General features: G+C 41.3%; 1 pseudogene; it reads left to right on the top strand.

Moving 5' to 3' along the window:
- Window positions 1-14,677, top strand: part of LOC123455066 — a 43,001-nt pseudogene extending 28,324 nt beyond the window's left edge.
- The last annotated feature ends 10,909 nt before the right edge of the window (window positions 14,678-25,586 follow it).

Below are 25,586 nucleotides of genomic sequence, written 5' to 3'. Positions count from 1 at the left end.
CAATAGAAACTCTAAAAGCCAGAAGGACTTGGAATGGAGCACTCCAAACTATTGAGAGAATTGGGCTGCCAACCTAAACTACTATACCCAGAATAAGTATTCCTCATAATAGAAGGTGAAAGGAAAGTTTTACATGATAAAAGCTAGCTTTATGAATACATGGGCACAAAGCCATCCCCATAGAGAATACTTCAGGGAATACTCCACTCAAAAGAGTCTAACAACCAACCTCAAGACCCTACAACAGGGAAAAACAATAGCGAAAACTCAAACAATTATGAAAATATATAAAGCAACACAACACCAAAATCCACAAAGCCTTCATATGACAGGGGTGAAATCTAACATCACAGTTATAACTCTAAACATCAAGGGTCTCAGTTCCCCAATCAAAAGACACAGGTTTTCTCTCCCCCCCACCCCCCGCAAAAAAGACACAGGTTAACTGGCTGGATCAGAAAAATGGATCCACCTATCTTTTATCTGCTGTCTACAAGAAACCTACCTTACTCCCAAAGATAGATACCTCCTCAGGGTAAAAGGATGGAAAACAATCTTCAAACAAAATAGAAATAAAACAAAGCAGGTGTGGCTATACTAACATCTGACAAAATAGATTTCAAAACAAAAGTAATCAAAAGAAACAAAGAAGGCCAGTATTTATTCATCAAGGGAACAATCCAACAAGAGGATATCACAATCATAAACTTACATATACCAAACACAGCTGCATCACATTTTATAAAGCAAAATCTACTTGATAACAAATCAGAAATAAATCCTAATACCATCATAGTAGGAGACCTTAACACCCTATCATCAACAAACAGATCATAGATAATCAGCAGGAAAAATAATGAGCTTAACAAGACCTTAGACCAATGAGACCTAACAGACATCTATAGAATATTCTACCCTAATTCTATAGAATACACATTCTTCTCCACAGCTCATGGAACCTTCTCTAAAATAGATCATATATTTGAGCATAAAGCATGTGTCCATCAATTCAAGAAAAATTGATATTACTCCCTGTACTATATATAACCACAATGCATTAAAGCTAGAAATCAACAAGAGAAACAACAGGAAACACAGAAGCTCCTGGAGATGGAAAAACACACTACTAAACTATGAATGAGTCATGGAAGAAATTAAAATGGAAATGATAAGATTTCTAGAATTGAATGATAATGTAAACATACCATACTAGAACACACAGTAAAGGCAGTACTAAAGGGAAAATTCATAGCACTAAATGCCTTCATATTAAAGACAGAGAGAGTCCAAATTAATAACTTAAACATCCATCTAAGGGCATTGGAACATTCCAACCACAAGAGCTCCAGACAGAAAGAAATAATCAAGGTCAGAGCATAAATCAATGAATGGCAAATTAATAAAACAATTTAAAAGATTGATAAAATGAAGAGCCAGTTCTTCAAAAAAAAAAAGTAAATAAACAAGATTTATTTCTCTGGCCAATTTGACCAAAAGAAATAAAGGAAAGTCTCAAATTAATAAGATCAGAGATGAAAACACGAGAGGTCACAACTGATATCAATGAAATTAGAAGAATCATCAGGACATATTTCCAAAACCTGTATTCCAATAAATTGGATAATCTGGAAGAAATGGATATTCCTAAACCATTACCACCTACCAAAACAAAACCCAGAACATATAAACTTCCTAAACAAGCCTATTACATCTGGTATTAAAGATGTAATTAAAGATTTCTCAACCAAAAAGAGTCCATGGACTGATGGATTCTTAGCTGAATTCTATCAAACCTTCATCAAAGAACTAAAACCACTTTTTCTCAAGTTATTTCACACCGTTAGTAAAGAGGGAATACTCCCAAACTCCTTCTACAAAGCCAGCATTACTCTGATACCAAAACCAGACAGAGACACAATAAAAGAAAATTATAGACCAACATCCCTGATGAACCTAGACACAAAAATTCTCAATAAAATTCTTGCAAACCAAACTCAAGAACACATCAAAATCAATCTACCTTGATCAAGTAAGCTTCATTCCAGAGCTGCATGGATGGTTAAACATACAGACATCCATAAATGTAATATACTACATAAATAAACTGAAACACAAGAACCATATGATCATTTCACTAGATGCAAAGAAAGCCTTTGACAAATTATAGCATCACTTCATGATCAAAACACTGGAGACACTAGGGGTTGAAGGACCATATCTCAACATAATAAAGGCTATATATAAAATACACAAGGCCCAAATCATAGTGAATGGGGAAAAACTCAAAGAGTTCCCACTAAGATTGGGAATACAAGAGGGTGGCCTCTCTCACCACTGTGCTTTAACATAGTGCTAGAAGTCATAGTCCAAGCAACAAGCAGAAAGAAAGAAAGAAAGAAAGAAAGAAAGAAAGAAAGAAAGAAAGAAAGAAAGAAAGAAAGAAAGAAAGAAAGAGGGAAGGAGGGAGGGAGGGAGGGAGGGAGGGAGGAAGGAAGAAAGGGGATTAAAATTGGAAAGGAGGAAGTCAAGCTACCCCTATTTGCTGATGACATGATTTTATATATGTGACCCAAAAGACTCTACCAAAAAAACTTCTAAAGGTGACAAATTCTTTCAGCAAAGTGGCAGGATACAAAATCAACACACAAAAATCAGTAGCCCTTCTGATACACTAAAGACAAACATATGTAGAAAGATCAGAGAGGCTATTCCATTTTCATTAGCCACACACACACAAAAAATTAAATATCTGGGAATTTCACTAACCAAGGAAGTAAAAGACTTATAGAAAACATGAAAGCACTGAAGAAAGAAATCAAAATAGATAAGAGAAGATGGAAAGAGCTCCCATGCTCATGGATTGGAAGAATCAACATTGTAAGAGTGACCATTCTACCAAAATCAATTTACAAATTCAATGCAATATCTAATAAAATTCCAGCAACTTTTCCTACAGTGATAGAAAAAATAATCTCAAAATTTATATGGAATTATATAGAAGGCTTCAGATATCCAAAACTATCTTCAGCAAAAGAAACACTTCAAGAGATATCACCATGCCTGTCTTCAAATTATACTAGAAATCTATGTAAGTAAAAAGAACCTGGTACTGGCACAAAAGAGACATATAGATCAATGGAACAGAATGAAAGATTCAGGCGTTAGTTTGTGCAACAACAGCTGCCTGATCCTTGACAAAGGAGCCAACAATGCACACTGGAGAAAAGAGCATTTTCAACAAATAGGGCTAGAGAAATTGTACAACCACATGTTGAAAAATGAAGCTAGACCTACAACTCTCACCATTCACAAAAATCAACTCCAAATGAATTAAGAACCTCAATACAAGAATGGAAACTCTAAAATGATTGGGAGAGGACTTCTGAATAGAACCCCAGTAGCTCAGTAAGTTAAATAAACAATCAGTGAGATCTCATGAAGCTAAAAAGCTTTTGTACAGAAAAGTTTACCATAAACAGAGTCAACAAGCAACCCACAGAATGGGATAAAACCTTCACCACCAATACCTTTAACAGACGCCTAATATCTAGAACCTACAAAGAACTAAGCAATAAAACATCAAACAACCCACTCAAAAAATGGGGCAGACAACTGAACAGAGAATCTCAAAGGAGAAAACAGAAATGGCCAATACTTATTTAAAGGAATGTTCAAGGCTAGGTGTTGTGGTGCACGCTTTTAATCCCAGCACTCCAGAGGCAGAGGTAGGAGGATTTCCATGAGTTCAAGGCCACCCTGAGACTACATAGTGGATCCCAAGTCAGCATCAGCCTGGGCTAAAGTGAAACCCTACCTTAAAAAACTAAAAGAAGAAGGAGGAGGAGGAGGGGGAGGGGGAGGGGGGAGGGGAAGGGGAGGAGGAGGAGGAGGAGTAAAAGGAGAAGGAGAAGGAGAAGAAGGAGAAAAAGAAGGAGGAGGAGGAGGAAGAAGGAGGAAGAAGGAGGAGAAGGAGAAGAAGGAGAAGGAGAAGAAGAGGAGGAGGAGGAGGAGGAGAAGGAGAAGGAGAAGGAGAAGAAGGAGAAGGAGAAGGAGAAGGAGGAGAAGGAGAAGGAGAAGGAGGAAGAAGGAGGAGAAGGAGAAGAAGGAGAAGGAGAAGAAGAAGAGGAGGAGGAGGAGGAGAAAAAGAAGAAGAAGGAGGAGAAGGAGAAGAAGGAGAAGGAGAAGAAGAAGAGGAGGAGGAGGAGGAGAAGAAGAAGAAGAAGAAGAAGAAGGAGAAGAAGGAGAAGGAGAAGGAGAAGAAGGAGAAGGAGAAGGAGGAGAAGGAGAAGGAGGAAGAAGGAGGAAGAAGGAGAAGAAGGAGAAGAAGAGGAGGAGGAGGAGGAAGAAGAAGAAGAAGAAGAAGAAGAGGAAGAAGAAGGGGAAGAAATGTTCACCATCTCCAGTCATCAGGAAAATACAAATTATAACAACTCTGAGATTGCATCTTGCCGCAGTCAAGATGGCAGTCATGAAACGACAACAGATGTTGATGAGGCTGTGGAGAGAGGAGCTCTATTCACTGCTGGTGGGGATGCAAATTGGTGAAACCACTATGAAAAGCATCATGGAGACTCCTGAAAAAGATGAAAATTTATTTACCATCTAACCCAGCTATTCCACTCCTCGGCATCTAGCCTAAAGATTCCACTCTCTACCTCAGAGATATTTGCTCAACCATGTTTATTCCTGCTCTATTCACAATAGCTAGGAACTGGAATCAACCCAGATGCCCATCAGTGGATGAATGGGTAATGAAGATGTGGTTCATTTATACAATGAAATTCTATTCAGCCGTAACAAAAAATGAAATAATAAAATTCACAGGAAGATGGATGGTATTATTCTAAGTGAGGTCACACAGACTAAGAAAAACAAACATCACGTTTTCTCTCATATGAGGCTCCTAAACTGGACCAGTGGAATAGGGCTGTAAAAGAGAATGATCATTAGGACTGTGGACATATAACTAGAATGAGACCAGGAAAAAGAGGAACTGGGGAGGGAGGAGAGAAAAGGCTACCAGACAAACTAGTAGAGGGAAGGAATAATGGGTTGGGATGGTGGGGGTAAGAGATCATGGAAAAGCAGAGTGGGTAAGGGATCTACACAAAACCAAAGACTAAAGCAGTCAGCACACTATGAATCTTCTTCCTGGAACCAGTTTACAAGATAAAACTCCCTATTAAAGGTGGTGGATGGACCAGACTGAACTATCCAATAGATGATAGAGGAACCTTAATCTTTAAACCATGGGCTCTGGCTTGTGGACCCCTGGGCCAGATCTGGGTCAAACTACACAGCAAGCAGTTGGCCTTGGTGATCCACAAGAATCCCCCAAACAATGGAAGACTTTTCCAAGCACTTGGCTACCTGACACAGCTAAAAGGGAGGACCCTGTTGCTGAAGACACCACAGACTGCCATCTCAGAATGCCAAGAGACAATGTAGGAAATGAAAAGAAAACCAGTTCTCATCTGGCAAACCCTCATGGGGCTAGAAAGTGTTATAGGAGCTACTGGGTAGCAATGGTCACCAACAGCTTCAATAAGCAGGAGACCCTGCAAGCCATACAATTCACCAGCTGGACAAGAAGTACACACTGTGCAACAGTGGCCCATAGGCTATGTGGGTAACCAACTATCATCTGATTGGACATGAGGCCTGCTCAGTGGGACAGAACTCATAACTGGTACAGGGAACCAAGTCAGCAGTTCATGGTCAGGAAGATCACAATACTCAGAGAGAAGCACCCAGTGTTCCCTGTAAAAGTCAAGTGGGTAGCTTCATTAAATGTCTCTCAAGTACCTAGGACTGTGCCCTTTAATTAAAACTGCTCTCACCTTTGGTCAGAGAATCTGTTCTATTTTACTGTTGGCAGAGAGCACTGGGGAGATCCAAGATCAAATAACACAAGAAAAGAGAGAGTCAAATTCTTTTTTTCTTTTACTTTTTTTTTTTTTTTTTTTTTTTGGTTTTTCGAGGGAGGGTCTCACTCTAGCCCAGGTTGACCTGGAATTCACTCTGTAATCTCAGGGTGGCCTCGAACTCTCAGCAATCCTCTTACCTCTGCCTCCTGAGCGCTGGGATTAAAGGCGTGTGCCACCATGCCTGGCCGAGAGTCAAATTCTTTCAAGGAGATGAACCACCTCTATAACATCTTCTGGGGTCCAGAAGAAATTGCAGAGTTAGCAGCAATACAACTATTTCTCTCGTTGATAGCCTGACATCCACACCCAGAAAAATAGTAATAAATAAATAGTAATAAATAGTTCACTATGGTGAACTGAAACATTTCATAACAGAAATACAGAGGTTATAGGGAACTCAACACTTATGATCACATATCCACTAAGGCTAGTGGGCTGTTAAGGAAGAGGGGGCAGGTAGATTATATGAGCCACAAGGCAGACAGAAATACCCTGAGACAAAGCTCCCCCACCAAAGACAAAGGCGGCCCTAATTACCACACGGTGAACACCAATAAACCTGCTGGAGAGCCAGAAGGAAAATGGGGGTAGGGGAAGGGTTCATATTATAACTTACATTAAAAAATTAACTAATAAGAGACTACTTAAAAGTAAATAATTTTTATAAAGCATCCAGAAAGAGGATATAGGATGAAAAGAATAGAGGACTAAAGAATAAGTGCTTACCCTTAAGAAATAAGGAAGACTTGGAAGAACCTTCCAATTTCTTAGAAAGCTGGCGTGGGAAGAAGAACCCAGAAGGGCAATAGGTCGTAAAGTTCCCCTTTGAAAAAAAAATAAAGAAAAATACAACAGTATTTAAAGAGCTTGGTCTGCCAAGTAGAGTAGAAAATTTGAAAGTTAACATAGGATGAAAGCAAGGTTGAGAGACTACACAAGAAAGTGGTTTTCCTGATGGTAAATCTAAACTTGACAAGAAGTAAGGAGGCAGGCGGGCTGGGGATGATTAATGATTAAAGTGCTGGAATCAGTGACCCAAGGCACAGAAGAAACAAACCAAGGGAAGGCTTACAAAAGTCACCTACTTGCAGCAATCTCACGTATGGGCATGTATACTCAAAAAACTGTGACCATGCAAAGACTTAAAAAGCCATGTGTACACACCTGTGTTCATATCACCATTATTAACATTAGCCAAAATGCAGAAGTAACCTAAGTATCTACCAGTGGACAAATGTATAAACAAAGTGTACACGCATCAGCCTTAGAAGAAATTTCTGGCACATGCTATAAACCTTGAGGACATGCTAAGTGAATAGAGTCACAAAATGATAAGTACTATGTGATTTATTTATATGAGTTACCTAGAGGAGTCAAATTACAGAGTTACAAAGTAGAGGAGTATATTTAATCGTATCAACTTGAATAGATTTTTTTTTTGAGGTAAGGTCTCACTCTAGCTCAGGCTGACCTGGAATTCACTATATAGTCTCAGGGTGGCCTCAAAAAAGGTGGTGATCCTCCTGCCTCTGCCTCCCCAGTGCTGGGATTAAAGGTGTGCACTTACCACACCCAGCTTAGATATTTTATGCATAGGAGAGTAGAGATCTGCGTGTGTGTGTGAGGCCATCTCCAGCGACGGCAGGTTCATGAGGACTCTGAAGTAATGAATGGATTACTCCCTCGATGGATTAGTAACAAGATGACATTCCTGGAAAGTATTAAAAAAGAGGCGGGCCTAGTTGGAAGAAAGTCACTGAGATTGTACCTCTGCAGGCCACATTTTGCCTATTCTTCCTGTGTGACCTTCTCTCCACTTCATGCTGTGAGAAGCATTTGTGCCACATGTTCTCCCCACCATGATGTTCTGTCTCATAATGGGCCTAAAAATAAGGAATCAAGTGACCGTGGACTGAGACCTCAAACGTCCCTACATTGTTTCTGTTAAGTATTTTTATAAATCTTCCCACCCTTAGGTTGTTTCTCTGAGGGTTTTTTTTTTTTTTTTTTTTTTTGTTTCTTTGTTTTTTAATCACAGAAAGGAAAGCGATAACTAACGTAGTGAGCACCAGGGCTGGGAAAGTGGGGAATGGACAGTTACTGCTCAGTGTGTAGAGCCTCCGCATGGGATGGAAGTTCTGGAGACGGCTGAGTGATCATACAATAAAACCATGAAACTAAACACTTAAAATTGTTAAGGTAGCAAGTCTTATATGTATTTTATTACAATAAAAATTCGAAGAGACTCTAGTCTCAGTAATCAGGAAGGTCTCAAGTTCAAGGTCAGCATTAGTTATATAATATGACTCAAAAAAATTATTCCAGGTTGAGTAAAGGAAAGGTGGAGGGAGGGCTAATCAAAATCTAAGAGGAAATAAATTAATCAGATGGAATGCTAATTTTTTTGGACAATGGAATACTCAGGAGCCATAGATTGTTGCCACAAAATTTTCAGTGCCAGAGATGGGATACCTTCCAGTGAGTTGTTGGCCAGGGAGGTCCCTGATCCCCCCTAAAACATTATAGGCCATTGCTGAGGCCCTTGGTTTCCCACCAGGAATAGATGGTAAGACCCTATTGCTGAAGACTCCACATACTTGGGCTGCAAGGCCACTGAGAAATCTCACTGGAACCGAGTTGATAACCTCCTCCGTGTAGACCAGCTAACAGAAAGCTGGAAGAAGCCATTCTGCATGCAGTTCAATGGGAGAAAGAGAAATCACCAGTGAAGATACTCAACAGTGGACACTGCAAGCCTTATAATTGGCCAGCCAGGCCAAATGAGCCAACGGGTGCAATAGTGGCACGTCTGTCATTGAGGAAACCAACTACCCTCTAATTGGACTGGAGGCCCGCTCCATGGGAGGGAATACATCCCTAATACTGAAAACTTAAAACAGGGGTAGTCATGAGCCCTAGGGGTGTAACATGTGCTGCTGTCTGACTAAATGTATATACTATGCTTACCAAACTGCCCAGTAAGCACTTCTGTTAATGTTAATACCCTTATATTAATGCTACTCTCATTTTTGGTATGGAATCTTCTCTTTTCAGATGGAAGTGACCTTGGGACAACTCAGAAGGCATCATGGTGCTAGAAAGAAATGACCGGAGTGCTCAGTACTGTAATACCTCTATCATACCTTCCAAGGCTCAGAGTCTAATGCGGAAGAGGTGGCGGAAAGAACGTAAGAGCCAAAGGAAAGGTAGGACTCCTTACAATGTGCTCCCCCCAGACACAAAATGGCCTGAATATCCATGACCTCACAGTGCCCGACACTACCTACACAAGACCATCATAAGAGGAAAAAAAGATCATTACATCAAAATAAAAGAGAGACTGATTGAGATGGGGAGGGCCTATAATGGAGAATGGAGTTTCAAAAGGGAAAGTGGGGGTAGGGAAGGTATTACCATGGGATATTACTTATAATCATGGAAGTTGTTAACAAAAATTTGAAAAGCAAAGTTCTTCCATCTACCTGGGTGGTGGCCCATCTACCTAAGGACATAAAACTCCTCTGAGTTTTTCCACCAATGATAATATGCACTTTCCTGTGACCACATTTTGAAATTTGCTCAGAACTAAGATGCACTTTCCAGAATTTTAAATGTGTTGGGTTGGTCCTCCTATCTCCATAGCTTATAATTTAAAAACAAAAACGCAGCTGGGCGTGGTGGTGCACGCCTTTAATCACAGCACTCAGGCGGCAGAGGTAGGAGGATCGCCATGAGTTTGAGGCCACCCTGAGACTCCATAGGGAATTCCAGGTCAGCCTGGGCTAGAGTGAGACCCTGCCTCAAAAAACCAAAGGGGGAAAAATAAAACATTCAAACACACACCTAGCATGCCCTAAGGAAGCTTCCAAATCTGGGTAAGAATTATTTTTAGAGTTGAAAATATTAAGAAACAGCCACCAGTTTTAAGGGGCCTTTCCTATGTCTCAGAGCATGGGGAGTCAGAAAAATTGGGTTTGTCCTTCCCATTAATTTGTGGGCTTTTTGTTTTTGTTTTACCTTTTGAACTAGGGACTTGCTATGTAGCTTTGGCTGCCCAGAAATCCATAATACCCCTGTTTCAGCTTCCTGAGTGCTGGGATTGTAGGCTTGTCACCTTGCCTAGTCCCCATTAAATACTAAAATGCTCTTAATCCTCCTCTCTCTTTAACCCACATTGTTGTTTCTTTCTGTAAAGAACCTCAGCCAATTGGAATCACTAATGAGACTAGATCAGCTTTAGTAGGTGCTGAGAGGCCAACTGAATCCCCAGAACCAATTCCAATAAACATCATCCAGCTGAACTCTGGCCTGAAACTTCAGAACACTTGGGAGTCATGCCCCATCTGGAGGCAAGTGACATGGAACAGCTGGCTTCCTCCAGATCAGGTCAGAACAGGGATTAGCTGTGAGATATGGCCAGCACCAGAGGCCTCCATTACCCAGAGGAGTCAGAGGGCCTATGGAGATCAAAGGCCAAGTGCTACACAGCAGTCACAAAAATATATCCAAAGGTCAAAAGAGCTGGAAACATGAATGCCTTTAGAGCTCAAGAATTGTTTTCCCCAAAGTGAATATGAACTGATTCAAGGAAGATTAGCTTCTACAGACTGAGAATGGTCAGTAAAACCATTTTGGATCAATACAATTCTTACAATATACCTATTGTCACCTATAATTGGAGATCAGAGATATGTTGAGATAAAGTGTTTTCCTATATCACATATTGATTTATAACATACCTACATCATCTGAGATATGGAGATCATTTGAGCTTCCTGAAATACAGGACATCAGTCAAATTTCCCAGAACATAGTACAAAATGGAAAATAAATAACTTCTTTAAAATGATGTATTCTATATAGTCTTGTAAGTGCTATGGTTGGGAAGGTTTCAAGGCTACCAGCTTTGACATTCATAACCCCCAGAGTTCCTATTTATATGGCAAAACAGAAGGTGTTCCTCTCCAAATTGGTTTTCTCTTTACTGTTCAATATTAGCATTCAGCCGGGCGTGGTGGCACACTCCTTTAATCCCAGCACTTGGGACACAGAGGTAGAAGGATTGCCATGAGTTCTAGGCCACCCTGAGACACCATAGTGAATTCCAGGTCAGCTTGGGCAAAGAGTGAGACTTTTCCTCGAAAACACACACACACACACACACACAAAATTAGCATTCAGCAATTCTTTCTAAAGGTATTTAGTACGATATCAATTTGCTCACAGTTTCAGTCATGTGAGGGAAAATTTGAGCTATGGGAAAATCACACCAAGACTCTGACAACTAAATTTAAAAATATTATTTCGTCATGTTGTGTGGTTCTTTTATGCACTCATGTGGAAGACACAGCATAGTCTGTGAGGTTCATGTAAGAGAAATGGAGGTCTAGGAAGAGGCTGGAGCAGAGCCACACAAGAGGAAGATAGAATCTCGGAGATTACGTCGGGAGGTCAGAAGAAACATGTGCTCGTGTGGAAGGCACAGCATCTGCCCTGAGTCTCCCCATGGAAGAACGTTAACAGAGCAAGTGGTGACGGCTTAAGACTGGCAGAGGGAAAGTACCAAAGCAGAGACCAGGAAAGTCAGATGGGAGATGGGCAGTAAAGAGAGTTATGCCCATGGTTAACCCAAGTTTAGAGAAATTTCATGGGTAGCCGGCCCAGAGTTTCAAGGAAATACCCATGTGGTAGATCTAGAGTGTAAAGGAAATATACACATGGTAGGCAGACTCAGAGATTAGAGAAAGATCGCAAATGTAATTAAAATGAGATGGTACCCAAGAGCATAAAGTAGATAGAAGACAAGCAGAAACCCAGGCATAGTGGCACACGCCTTTAATCCCAGCACTCTGGGGGGGAGGGGGGGTAAAGGTAGGAGGATCAGCATGAGTTCAAGGCCACCCTGAGACTACATAGTGAATTCCAGGTCAGCCTGGGCTAGAGTGAGACCCTACCTCAAAACAACAAACAAAGGCTGGAGAGGTTGCTTAGTGGTTAAGGCTCTAACTTGCAAAGCCTAAGGATCCAGGTTCTATTCCCATGTAAACCATGTAAACCAGATGCACAAAGTGATGCATGCATCTAGAGTTTATTTTCAGTGGCTGAAGGCCCTGACATGCCCATTCTCTCACTCTCTTTCTTTCTTTCTTTCTTTCTCTCTCTCTCTCTCTCCCTCTTGCTCTTGCTTTCTCTCTCAAATAAAAAATAAAATAAAATAAAATAAAATATATTTTTTTTAAAAAGAGAGAAGACAAGCAGAAAAATACCCAGACTAAGAAACAATGCTCTCCTTACCCAGCCTGGCTGGGTAGGGGAAAGACAGACTTACATGTGCCCAGACAGAGATCACAGGGCAGAGGATGATGGGAACAGCACAGTCTTTATAGTCAACTAAAAAATGAATTCTTTCAGGTATGTAAGGAGGAAGACCTGATTGGTTTGCAGAGTCAAGGGGCTGACCCCAAAGGCCAGCCCACCTAGGCAGTGTGCTAGGTAGTGTGCAGCAGGGGGCGCTGAAGCTCTTGTGCATGAAATTGGATCAGACACAAGTTCCATTCATTCCTGCCAAGGCAGGGTGGCATCTTCTAGATCTCTCTTTCAGCTTCTGACCCCAAGTGAAACTGCCTTAAAGAAGCTAGCTTTCTCCTGTCTCCTTCATTCCCCCAAACTGAAAAGAAACTCTGACTGCTGTTAGAGGACATGGGGCACAGACCACTCAGTAACTTCTTCAAGCTGAATGGGATCGCAGGGTATAGCAATTAGCGTCTCTCCCAGAGGACTATCTAGAAACCCAAGAGAGAAACCTGTGAGCCAGACTGGTGTCCCTTTGCCATCTGCATGTAGGTCTTTTTCTTTTGGCCCTGAGAAAACATTTAGAATGGCTCCAGGCAGTAGTAAATGGTTTTTGTCCCACTGGAACAAGGCAGAAGTTTAAGCTTGGCAAAGAATATCAGAATCAATGTTTATTGGAAAACTAATCTGTGTGCTTGCAAAGGAAGTTTAAGTTTTTTATAGGTTCTGTCACATAAGAAGCCTCTTGATAGGAGTCTACATCTTTAAGAAGACCCTGTGCAGGTTTGGTTGTCTTAGCTCAACTGAGTCTTCCCTCAGCAGCTCAGACGTTAGGATCAATATTTACTTCCATTATAGGTAAGCATAACAGCTTGGGCCATGAGAATGAATTTTTTTTCCTTTTTGGTTTTTTCTTTATTTATTTGTTTGAGAGAGAGAGGTGTGGAGAGAGAAAGAGAGAGAGAATGGGCACACCAGGACCTCCATCCCCTGCAAACAAACTCCAGACACATGTGCCACCCTGTGCATCTGGCTTATGTGGGTCCTGGGGAATTGAACCAAGGTCCTTTGGCTTTGCAGGCAAGCATCTCAACCACTAAGCCATCTCTCCATCCCAGAGAATGAAACAAGTTTTAATATTTTTATTTATTTACAAGCAGAGAGAGATAGAATGAGCATACCAGGGCCTCTAGCTGCTGCAAATGAACTCCAGAAACACGTGCCACTTTGTGCATCTGGCTTTACTTGGGTACTGGGGAACTGAACTCTGGTCATTAGGCTTTTCAGACAAGTTTCTTAATTACCGAGCAATCTCTTCTGCCCACCTCCCTGAAGGTTTTTAGGAGGTTTCACCCTAATTGCAGGGAACAAGTGGGCTGCATATCCCTGCAAGAGCTGAGGGATGGGACCTTCCCACAATGTCCCTTGTGTGGCAGCAACATCAGCCCCATCTCCAAGGCTGGATCTGCTGTGAGGGTAACCCCTCTATACCATCAACACCAAGAACTCCACCAGAGCCCTCGATACAGAAGACAGACCAACAGATATCCGATATCACCATGAGATGAAGTCTTTGAAGGCATCATATTCTGCAGGAGGCATATTAAAGTCCTCATTGCTTTTGGGCCACCACAACCACAACCACAATGTTCTTTGCTCCAGGACCCAGCTGGTGGTCAGCCACGCCACTAGGTTCATCTTCATTCCAGTCAGTGGTTCCTATGACCCTCCTGGCAGGGTGCCAGCATGCAGTCAGTCCAGCCCAAGTGCATTGGGCAGCAGCAGTTTGGTATTGTACTGTTGCTGGAAACTCCTTAACATCCTGTGGAACAGAAATATCCAACAGCAGTCTCTTATCCCAAAGTAGCACAGTTGGGTGTATCTTCGCACAGAAGACTAGCTCTGTAAAAACAGTAATCTCAACTGGATCAAGCCCGCAGACCCTGTGAGAAATAGTGGAACCATGGAGCAGTGCAGACCTCTCAGCCCCCTCGCCTGCTCGGAGGAGCCCTTTGCCATTGGCCAGACAGGAAACACTAGAGCATGGAGAGCAAGGCCTGCTGAAGTACACAAAGGATCAAGGCCAGAAAATGGTCAACTCTTAAATGGTAGCAGGAGACAAGTAGTTTCGGGGGCTCCTTCATTTCCAAGGAGAAGGTGTAGGGATCATGAAGGAGCCAGGCAGGGGGAGATTTGGTATTCGGCCAGATGCATAATTTAACAAGGAGAAGATGTACAATTTTATATTAAACCTAGTAGATGAACTTGACAAACAAGAGAAGCCTATATGTGGTGATGAGAAAGGAGACTTAAGAACTGAAGCCCAAAACAGTGAAGGAGATACTGATGAGGAAGATCCACTGGGACCTAGTTACTATTATGACAAAACTCAGTCTTTCTTTGATTATATTTCTTGTGATAAAAGAGACCAACCTAGGCTGAAGAAAAAGGTTAAATAATGAGCTATTTAGAATCCTACTTCGTCCAAACCATGTCTATAGTGTTGTAGGGTAACATCCTGTGAAACAGAAGCATCTGTGGAAGAGATGAGGTTTTGGTTTCCTAGGCTCCACTCCATCCAAACCATCACATGCGGCGACAGGAGCAAAGGATGACTTGGCTTCCTTGGTGGCAGAGGCCTGGGGTGGATTCAGAAGGTGTGGGGCAGGGACTTACTTTGCAGCTTTTGAATATAGGAAAGACAGTGGCAGGGCAGCAGCGCAAACTTTTAATCCCAACCACTTGGGAAGCTGAGGTAGGAGGAACACCATGGATTTGAGGCTAGCCTGAGCTACATAGTGAGAACCTGCTTCAAAAACAGAATCCAAAGGCAATAACGTTAGAATGGAGACCACTCCTGGTAGAGCACTTGCCAAGCACACGTGAGGCTCTGGGTTCTACCCCTGGCCCTATTCTTCAGAAAGGAACAAGGAGAAACCGATTATTTCTTTTTGAATATTCAGTGCCCTCAAAATCGTATACTTAGCGGCAGGTGGCTGACTAGCTAATGTACCAGGTATCTCTGATGTTGGCTTGGAAGGTTCAAGTTACCAAGAAACAGGAAGGCTCTAGTTTCCTTGGCAACACAGAATACTTGGGGCTACATGTTTGACTCTAAATTCCCTTCCAAAGTCTTAGATTCAGTACTGTTTTATCAGAACCATATGCCCACCTTGCTTCTGTGATAGATTAAACCTACACTAGAAGCATTTCTCAGGATATCTTTTGTTTCCTAGATAATGTTACACAGCTTTAATAATTCTGATAAGCCGAGTCTCCCATCTTGAATTGCCTGGGTTGGTTATCTCCATTCCCCAAAGTCCTTTAATCATAGCTCTGGTTCCATTTCAATGTGTGCAGGTGAAATGCCAAACATTATACATCCTACACTTGTTTATAAACAAAACTGTGATAACTAACTGAGACGACAAGTAACGCATTTACACTTGCTCATAAACAAGTGTGTGATAACTAACTGGCCTACTGGGAAGATGATGAATATTTTAGTCTTCATTAAGAATTTCTTTAAATGCCAAGAAATAATCATTTGAAGAGATCAAATTCTTTCCTCTGGGATCTATTCCCTCGCTGTTGCTGATGCCAGGAGAAACAGTTACCCCTGAAATTCTGTTCCACCCCCAACCCCATGTCCTAGCCACTCTCCTTTTTGCAGGCTCACTGGAAGGATCTTTCTTTAAGACCCCTAAATCCTAAACCTGGAGCAATGCTTCCCTTAATGCTAGGAGATGCCCTCTAATACTGTCCTCATTACACTCCCACCTTCCAGATGTCTTAGAGCCTCAGCCCACGGCCCTTGGGACTGCTGGTGGAAATGTAATCTTGGCTAGCCAAATCCACTCTCAGAACAAACTTTCTGTTAAAAACATTTTCTAAGGGCTAAGGCTGTAGAGGAGTGGTAGAGTGTTTGCCTAGCATGCCCAAGGCCTTGGGTTCAGTACCCTGCAGGCAAGGAGGAGGTGGGGAGGAGAAGAAAGGAAGGGATGGAGGGAGGGAAGAGAGAAAGTAATTACTGCCTTTACTATCACTCCAACAGAAACACTTTATAAGTCCAAATCAGCTAAGTTATAAATTTGGGAATAGGCAAAGAAAATTATCATCTGTTTTGGGTAGAAGATTATTGAGTTTGATGAACTAAATGTAAAAATAACATTTTATACCATCACAAGTTCATTCTCAGTTTGTTTTGTTTTTTTTTTTTTCAAGGCAGGTTCTCACTTTAGTCCAGGCTGAGCTGTAACTCACTGTGTAGTCTCAGGCTGGCCTCAGACTCACAGTATCCTCCCTACCTCTGCCTCCCAAGTGCTGGGATTAAAGGCGTGCGCCACCATGCTCACCCTCAGTTTGTTTTTTAACTTTTTAAATTTATAAAAAATAATATCAGCCGGGCATGGTGGCGCACGCCTTTAATCCCAGCACTTGGGAGGCAGAGGTAGGAGGATTGCCATGAGTTCAAGGCCACCCTGAGAATACACAGTTAATTCCAGGTCAGCCTGAGCTAGAGTGAGATCCTACCTTGAAAAGCCAAAAAATAAAAATAAAAATAAAATAATAATATCATAGGCTCAAAATATAAAATATAGTTTCTTCCTTTTTTGGTTTATGATAAATAGGCAAAAATGTTAGTTTAAAAGAAAGCATGTATGACATATTTTCTGCAAAAAAGGAGAGAGACATTTCTTTTCAGAAAGAGAAAATACTGTCAAAATATGTACAACTTTTGATATACTGAGTTTTTTTTTTTAGTGAGCCCCATTTTCAAGGTTTTCACTATCATACTTTTTTGCTTCTTCTGTTACTTTATTTTTATCGACTCCACAGATTTGTGAAAAGTTCTCTTTGTGTTTCTTCCTTGGCCTGCCTGCATTCAAGTGCATTTCCCAATTTTAGGTTAGTGACTCTTAAAGATGGAATGAGCTCCTCGTTCAGAGAGTTCTGGAGCAGAGAATTGTGAAGTCAGTGCTGTGCATAGTCAGAGAAGCAGGAGGTGAACAGCCTGAGAAGGCCTCCAGGCTGCCAGCAATGTGGATTCGTTCAGCTGTGCCTCTGAGACAGTTCTGCAGTTCTGCAGTGCATTCAACTCCACAGCTCAGTCGTGGCTGGCATTTCTGCCTGCATGCTGGAAAAATGCTCTCCGTGTTGTGACAAGACAAAATTGCAACAAATTTCATTTAAAATCTTAACTGGTTTTCTCTACAATTCTAAACTTAGGCAACATAATGTATACCATAGAATGAATGAATTAATGAATGAATGGAGAAGAGTTTGGCTTAATGAGAGAAAAGGGCCAAGGAAAATGGAGAACATAATGCACATTGGTTTCCAAGTTAACAATCCTTGCAAGGCAGGAACAAGAGAAACAGAGCAATCGAAAGTTGATTGGCTAAAAGTTGAGTTGCCTTTCTGGAAGGCTTAAGACAGGAATCGTACCACAGTGACTGAAACTGGTCTGTTTGGAGTTGGCTGCTACTCTCTATTCTCTTGACCTCTCATGTTTGGTTGCAGTCTGTTGACAAGGAAATTTAGCATAAGTGATTTCATTTTGGTTTGGCCTGGTTGGTCCAGTGCAAAAGCTCAAACCAAAGTAATAGACTCCTGACTGTACAATAGTGTACGCATGTGCTTCCTAGTCATGTTTGGAATGAGGTTTGAGAGGTTCAAGAAGAAATTTTGAGCTCCAAACCCTGGTTTCTTGCTTTGTTAAAAAAAAAAAAGTGAAATTAAAAGACTTAGGATAGATTATAAGCTATTGCATTCAGTCAGGGAAGTTCAGAGGAGTGAATCAAGGGAGGGAGCTGGATACTTCCACTCAGCTGACAACCCATGAAGAAAGCTGAGCATAGGCATGGAGGGACATGTGAACGCGGGGGTTTTTGTTTGTTTGTTTTGTTCCAGGGAAATTTTAAAAGACCAGAGCTTAATAATAATAATAATAATAATAATAATTCACTTGGGAGACAGAGATAGGAGGATCACCATGAGTTTGAGGCCACTCTGAAACTACATAGTGAATTCCAGGTTAGCCTGAGCTACAGTGAAACCCTACCTCAAATAAATAAATAAATAAATAAAGGTAATAAAATAATAGAGAAAAAAATATCTCTTCCCACTTTGGCAACCAAACTGCATTCTCTCTACTTCCTTCCAGCTGCTATGGAGATGTGACACCCTGCTCTCTGCTTCTGTTGTTTTCCTCATCAGGGTGAAGCTTCCCCTTGAAACTGTAAGCAGGAGATAAACCTTTTCCTTCCATAATTTGCTTCTGATTGGGTGTTTTGTTCCTACAGCAAGAAGGAATCATATAGAGGAGGAATACCAATAAGTCAACCAACAAGAACATCACCTAACAACATCATAGAAAACAGCAAATCCCTCTCAGTAATAACCTTAAATATTAATGACTTCAATCCACCAATGAAAACAATGCTAGGGAGCTGGCTCAGCCATTAAAGGCACTTGTCCAATTCCCCAGCAACCACAAAGTGGCACATGCATCTGGCATTCATCTGCAGCAACAAGAGATCCTGGCAAGCCTATACATATGCCAATGTGCATGCATGTTTGCATGCAAGTAAATAGTTTTTAAAATACAGACTGAATTATAAAACAAAAATCTAACTACCTATTATCTCCAAGAAACACACTGAGCTAGCAAAGATGCCCAAAACTGAGTGTCAAAGGATGAAATTCCCTAACAACAAAAAAAAAAAAAAAAGGAAGCTGTGAACAAGCAGACATAGTGGATAGAGTTCAAACCAAAATGTCAGAAGAGACGAAAAAGGGCCACTTTTACACTTTAATAAAGGGAAAATTCATCAAGAAGCTATCCCAATTATGAATATTTATACACCAAATTTTGGGGCTCCCATTTCATAAAACAAACACTAAAAGACATAAGATGTCATATAAGGTCTGACATACTAATAGTAGGACACTTCAGTACCGAACAATTATATGTATGTATGCCTCCCAAACTAAAAATCAGCAAAGAAATTTCATACCATAGATCAATTGAAATTAACATATCTACAGAATATTCAATCCAACAGATAGGGAAAATATAATCTCGGGGTTCATAGAATATTCTCTAGAATACATATCACAGGCCACAAAGCAAGTTTTGACAATAAAAAGAGAGAGTTCCTTGAATCTTACCAGGTTGCAGTGGAATCAAAACAGAATCACTAGCAAGAGAAACTTCAAAAAGTACACAAGTACTTAGAGACTGAATGACACACTGTTTCATGACTACAACAGAACAGAATAATGGGTCATTGAAGAAATCAAGAAGACTTCTTTTAATTCCTAGAAATAAAATGATAACACAATTTAATAAAAACAATACCCAGAACTTACTAAAAAGAAATTACTAGTCTGCCAACCTGTAGGACCAAAAAGACCTGGCTAGCCCCTTTCTCAGCAGGCTCTCCTGAGTAATTTGTCATCAATATTATTATTAAATATCAATATGCCTTGGGTCTTTACAACAGGCCAACAATGCCTCATGTGTATTCTCTCCTTAAATGTTCACAGCAGCTGGGCGAAGTCAGCACTATCGCTTATATCTCCGTGGGGCAGAGCACTTGCAGAGCTCCATGTCAGCTCTCTTTCCCCATCTTGCCCCACTGCATCCCCCCCTTACCTGGGTCTAGCAGCAATGAGGGCATACAACCCCCTCCTGTGCATAAGGATAGTACAGGGAAATACTCTGTGCATGCCTAGAATCCTAGAAAAGCAGGAGGCTGAGACAGAAGGATTGTGAGTTTGAGGCCAGCCTGGGCAACATACATACAGGTATATGAGAATAGAATGGATTGAGAATAGTCTCAAGTCTAAAGACACTTTTGGAACTCAAAGAAAATCATTTGAAGGATGTTATAGTTTGACACTCAAATGTCTCCCATAGGCTCATATCTTCAGCATGTGGTCTTCAGGTGGTCATGTTATTTTGGAGACTGTGGACCCTTTTGGAGATGAGACCTGTTTAGCAGAGCTGGGGACAAGGGTAGACTTTTGAAGGTTACTACCTGGCCCCTGTGCTGACACTTTCTGTGACAGAAGGCGCCTCAGCCATGAGCCCCCACCATGATGAATGCCATCACGCCTCTTCACCATGATGGACAGAAGTCCTTTGAAACCGAGCCAAAATAAACCTATCCTCTCTAAATTGTTTGTGTCTGCTCTTTTGGTATAAGCAACATGCAAGTAACCAATATAAGAGGGGGAAAGTGGTTAGTGTTTTTTTAAGATGTGATTTGGGGGGCTGGAGAGATTGCTTAGTGGTTAAGGCTCTTGCCTGCAAAGCCAAAGGACCCAGGTTCAATTCCCAAGACCCACGTAAGCCAGATGCACAAGGGGGTGCATGCAGCTGGGACTCATTTGCATTGGCTAGAGACCCTGGTGCACACATTCTCTCTTGCACATGTCTCTTCTCTATATCTTTCTCTGCTTGCCAAAAAATAACTTTTTTAAAAAAGATGTGACTTTCTTACAAAATCAATTGAGGTCTCTTATTGCAACATTAAAATATCATAAATTCATAAATTAATCTTACAATACAGGATTTTGTTTCTGGAGCTGGTCTTGTTCATCAACCTGCTAGGATGTTCCTTCTTCAGTGTCATCTTCATCTTCACATTTTCTAACATCCTTGGTCTTTTAAGTTGATTTATTTATTTGCAAGCAAATAGAAACGGGGGGGGGGGTTAAAATGGGCACACTGGGCCTCCAGCCACTGCAAATGAACTTCAGACACAAACCCCACTTTGTGCATCTGCCTTTACGTGGGTACTGGGGAATTGAACCTGAGCCATTACGCTTTGCAGGCAAGTGCCTTAACCAGTGAGCTCTCTCTCTAGCCCCCATCCTTGTTTTTAATTGTTGGTAAATCGACACTGCTGACTGATAGTAATGCATGTCTTATGCAAAACAAAAATATGAAGAGGAGAAAAAGATCATGACATCAAAATAAAAGAGAGTCTGATTGAGATGGGGAGGGGATATTATGGAGAATGGAATTTCAAAGGGGAAAGTGAGAGGGGATTACCATGGGATATTTTTATAATCATGGAAAATGTTAATAAAAATTGAGGAATAAAAAAGAAAAATAAATAAATAAACATACGATACTAGTTGCTTTCAAGTACTTCTGGCATTGTATTACATTTTTGAGGAAATTGTTACTGGACTTAAATATTTGACTCCAATCATGTTTATGTGAAGTCTAAATGAACCAATTCAAAACATTTTTAATGATTTTTTAACATTTTATTTATTTGGGAGAAAGAGAGAGATGCAGATACACAGAGAGAGAATGGCTTTCCAGGGCTTCCAGCCACTGTAAATGAAATCCACACACATGCACTACCTTGTGCATCTGGTTTGAGTGGGCACTGGAGAATCAAACCTGGGTCCTTAGGCTTTGCAGACAAGTACCTTATACCCACTAATCCATCATTCCAGCCCCCCAGTTTTTTAAAACAGCTGAATTAAACAAGTTCAATGTCATTTCCTTTAAGGATTAATTTATCTTTCTTGGTGTGAGATACTAAACAAACAATGACTGGCCACATATGAACCCTGTGGATTATTTTTCACACCAAGAATTTTCCCAATTAGGGCCCAAAACCCATTCTCCAGCACAATAATGTTAGATGGGAGTTGGGAAGGTCAGCATCAGTTCCAGTTAAAAAGAGCTTGCCATCAACAAGCATAATGACCTGAATTTGGATTTCCCCAGATCGTAGGTAAACCCCAGGCACAGAGATATGTGCCTGTAATCAAGTGTGGGGAGCAGAGGACATGGGAATGTCTGGGGCCCCCCGCCTTGCTAGCCACCTACTTAGCCCAGGTAAGGTTAGCTTCGGGTTCAGTGAGAGACCCTGATTAGCAGAAAGTAAAGTGGAGAGTGATTGTGAAGAGCACCATGGTCACCTCGTGACCTACACACATGCACATGTACATGCACATGCACAAGCGTGCCCCCACACACACACACACACACACACACATGAGGGAAAGAGAAACATGAAAGAGAGTGTTATGAGCATGTAAGGACCAGCATATGGTCCAGGGACAGTTTAGATAAATAAGTTTGTTTTTCTTTGTGTGTGAGAGTAAAATTGCAAAGTCAACCTTTGTAAGCAAAAATCTAAGAAAAAAACTGAGTACAATGACATAGTAAGAGATTACCAGAAGGTGTGTGTGCAACCCTAGATAAGTAGTGGAAAATACAAAAAACCCAGCTGCTTAGCAGCCGTTGTCCCAGTCCTCCCGACACTATGACTGACTGAACGGCTGCTCAGCGGTCCGGACTGAGACCTCCGCGAGAGGCATCGCTGATCCGAATTCATCTGCCCGACACGCTGTCCGAACGACCGAGACGACTGAGACTCGCCTTGAAACACCGCGAACCGAGAGAAAGTCGGAGCACGGACCCCGCGTCACCAGGTTGTGACGTCAGAAATCTCACAGACCGAGTCTCGCGTTGAGCCCAAGTCTCACGATATCAGGTTGTATACATTTTAGACTCACTAAAAATATTGTGTTAGTAGTGATGAATATAATTTGGATATATATTATATTAGCTATAATATTAGTTGTGATAGTTTGGACTTGCTTGTGTGTGACTTTCATCCCAGTAAACTCCTTTGCGAGTACACCAGCGTCTGAGTATTATTGACCTTCATGGGCGGAATCCTCTCAACCAATCACCTTTGAGAGTGCTCGCGACAGCGAGTCACAGAGAGGGAGAGAGAGAATGAAATATGTTGGTTGGTACAAGCAGGATGCACAGACCTTACCTGTGATGGAAGCCTAGGACAACACCCTTGATCAGGTGCTACACAGGATTAGAGGCAGTGGGAATGACAGCTGGTTTCTCTCTCCCTCCCAGCATTGGTCAACATAGAGCTTCTTGTTTTTCTTCCCAAAGAAAAGTTCCACAGTGATGTGATTGGGGACCCTCCACAGACTCCCTGTGGCTCTTCTGTCACTGTGAGTTCCTGCAAAGTGACAACAATGATTTTCTGGAATGTTGATTACTAAGAATAGTCATTATCTCAGGGAAAAAAAAAAAGGAAAGGGGGGATGTGCCTTTAATTTTTGGGGTTTCCAAGGTAAGGTCTCACTCTAGCTCAGGCTGACCTGGAATTCACTATGTAGTCTCAGGGTGGCCTCGAACTCTCGGAGATCCTCCTACCTCTGCCTCCCGAGTGCTGGAATTAAAGGTATGCACCACCACGCCTTGCTTATGATTTTAGTTTTTAACTAAAGTAATTATTATAAAAATCAACAACCAGCCAGGCATGCTAGCGCTAGAAAGGCAGAGGCAGCAGGATTGCTGCACGTGCGAGGCCCGCCAGGGCTAGATGGCAAGACTGTTTCAGAAAAACAACCAATAATTTTGTGCCCTCTGCACTGCCTTCTTCAACCCTTTCCCACACAAGTCTTTAATCTCACAAATTTCAACTACTTAATCTTCTTCGTATGCTTATTTTCTTATTCTTGTTATGCCCTTCTGCTATTATATATTTATTCCTCAGTATTTAAAATTGTCTATCGGGGCTGGAGATATGGCTTAGTGGTTAAAGCTGTTGCCTGTGAAGCCTAAGGATCCAGGTTTGATTCCCTAGGACCCACATAAGCCAGATGCACAAGGTGGCACATGTGTCTAGAGTTTGTTTGCAGTGGCTGGAGGCCCTGGGACACCCATTCTATCTCTATCTGCCTCTCTCTCTCTCTCTCTCTCTCTCTCTTTTTCTCAAAACAAGTGAATAAATAAGATACTTAAAATTGTCTATTGTCTTCTTGCAATGATCTATAAAATGTGGCTTTTACATATTACCATTTCCACTTTCCCATTCCCCTACCATCCCTATAATTCTATCATGAGTTTTAGTAAAATCAATATTTTATACTTTTATGTTTTATTTATTTTGACAGCCCTTGGGTGGTTTAAATGTATGGTCCCAAGCATGCCACACAATCTCACTCTACCACCGAGCTGTCCTCAGACCTTTACTTATTATTATTGTTGTTATTATTATTATGCTTTTGCTTATGTGTGTGTGTGTATGTGTGAGGGTACATGTATATGAAGGCCAGAGGACATCCTTGGATGCTGTCCTCAGAATGTCATCTACCACATTTTGAACAGATTCTCTTATTGGCCTGGAGCTCACCAATTAGTCTAGACTGACTGGCAGTGTGTCCCAGGGATCTACCCGTCTCTCCCTTCCTAGAGCTGGATTACAGGCACATGCCACCACACTTGGAATTCTTTACATGGCTATTGGGAATCAAACACATGTCATTATGCAGGTGAGGCCAGCATCTTACCAGCTGAGTTAATTTCCCAGCACCACCACCCCTGCCATTTTTACTTTATTTTGAGAATGAGTCTCATATTTACCCAAGATGTCCTTGAAACTCACTCTTCATCCCGGCCTTGAACTTCCAATCCTCTTACCCAACCTTCCAAGTAGCTAGGATTCCAGTCCTGGGCCATGAGACCTAGCTACATTTGTACTCTTTGAATATGGAGATGCTGTTTTGTTTGATAACCAGGCAGTGTCCTATGACTATATTTCCTTTTATGAATAACTAACTATTCATCTCTATCCATTAAGATTAGGTTTTATTTTCCACCCAATAAAATGTGGTCTCAATATAGCAATAAAAATTAGTTACCAAAGAAAGGAAGTTAATCTTGGCATTCTTGGGTTTGTTGCCTGAAAGTTCATATCTACTATATCTATTATAGAGATTTTAAAAATTGAGAGAATAAATGCTTTAGAGAATAAATATTTGCCTGAATTCACACAGCTGTTAATTGGTAGGTCTCAGATTAGAGTTTAATTGCCTTTAGTGCTATGTACAACTGCTTTTCCCATGGAGATCAGGCCAACACCCAGGCTAGAATTTTATAAGGAGCCAATCTTAGGCTGTAGAATCTGGATGCCTTTAAAACAGGGGTTCTCAAATTGTAGCGTGCGCAAGAATGACCTGAAGTTTGTTAAGACAGTTTCTTGGGCCCTAGCCCTAGATATTCCAATTCAGCAGGTTATAATATAGACTCAAAAAAAAAAAAAAAAAGAAAAGACAGAGGGCTAGAGAGATGGCTTGGAGGCTAAGATGCTTGCTTGCAAAACCTAATGATATGGGTTCAATTCTCTAGTCCCCACATAAAGCCAGATGCATGATGGCACATGTGTGTGGAACTCATTTGTAATGGCTAGAGGCCCTGACCTACCCATTCTCTCTCTCTCGATCTCTCTCTCTCTCTGTGTGTGTGTGTGTGTGTGTGTGTGTGTGTGTGTGTGTGCCTTCTATCACTCTTTTTGAAAAATA

The sequence above is a fragment of the Jaculus jaculus genome, chromosome 15 (genome assembly GCF_020740685.1).
Source record: "Jaculus jaculus isolate mJacJac1 chromosome 15, mJacJac1.mat.Y.cur, whole genome shotgun sequence".
NCBI lineage: Eukaryota > Metazoa > Chordata > Mammalia > Rodentia > Dipodidae > Jaculus > Jaculus jaculus.
This window is presented reverse-complemented; position numbering and strand designations above follow the sequence as displayed.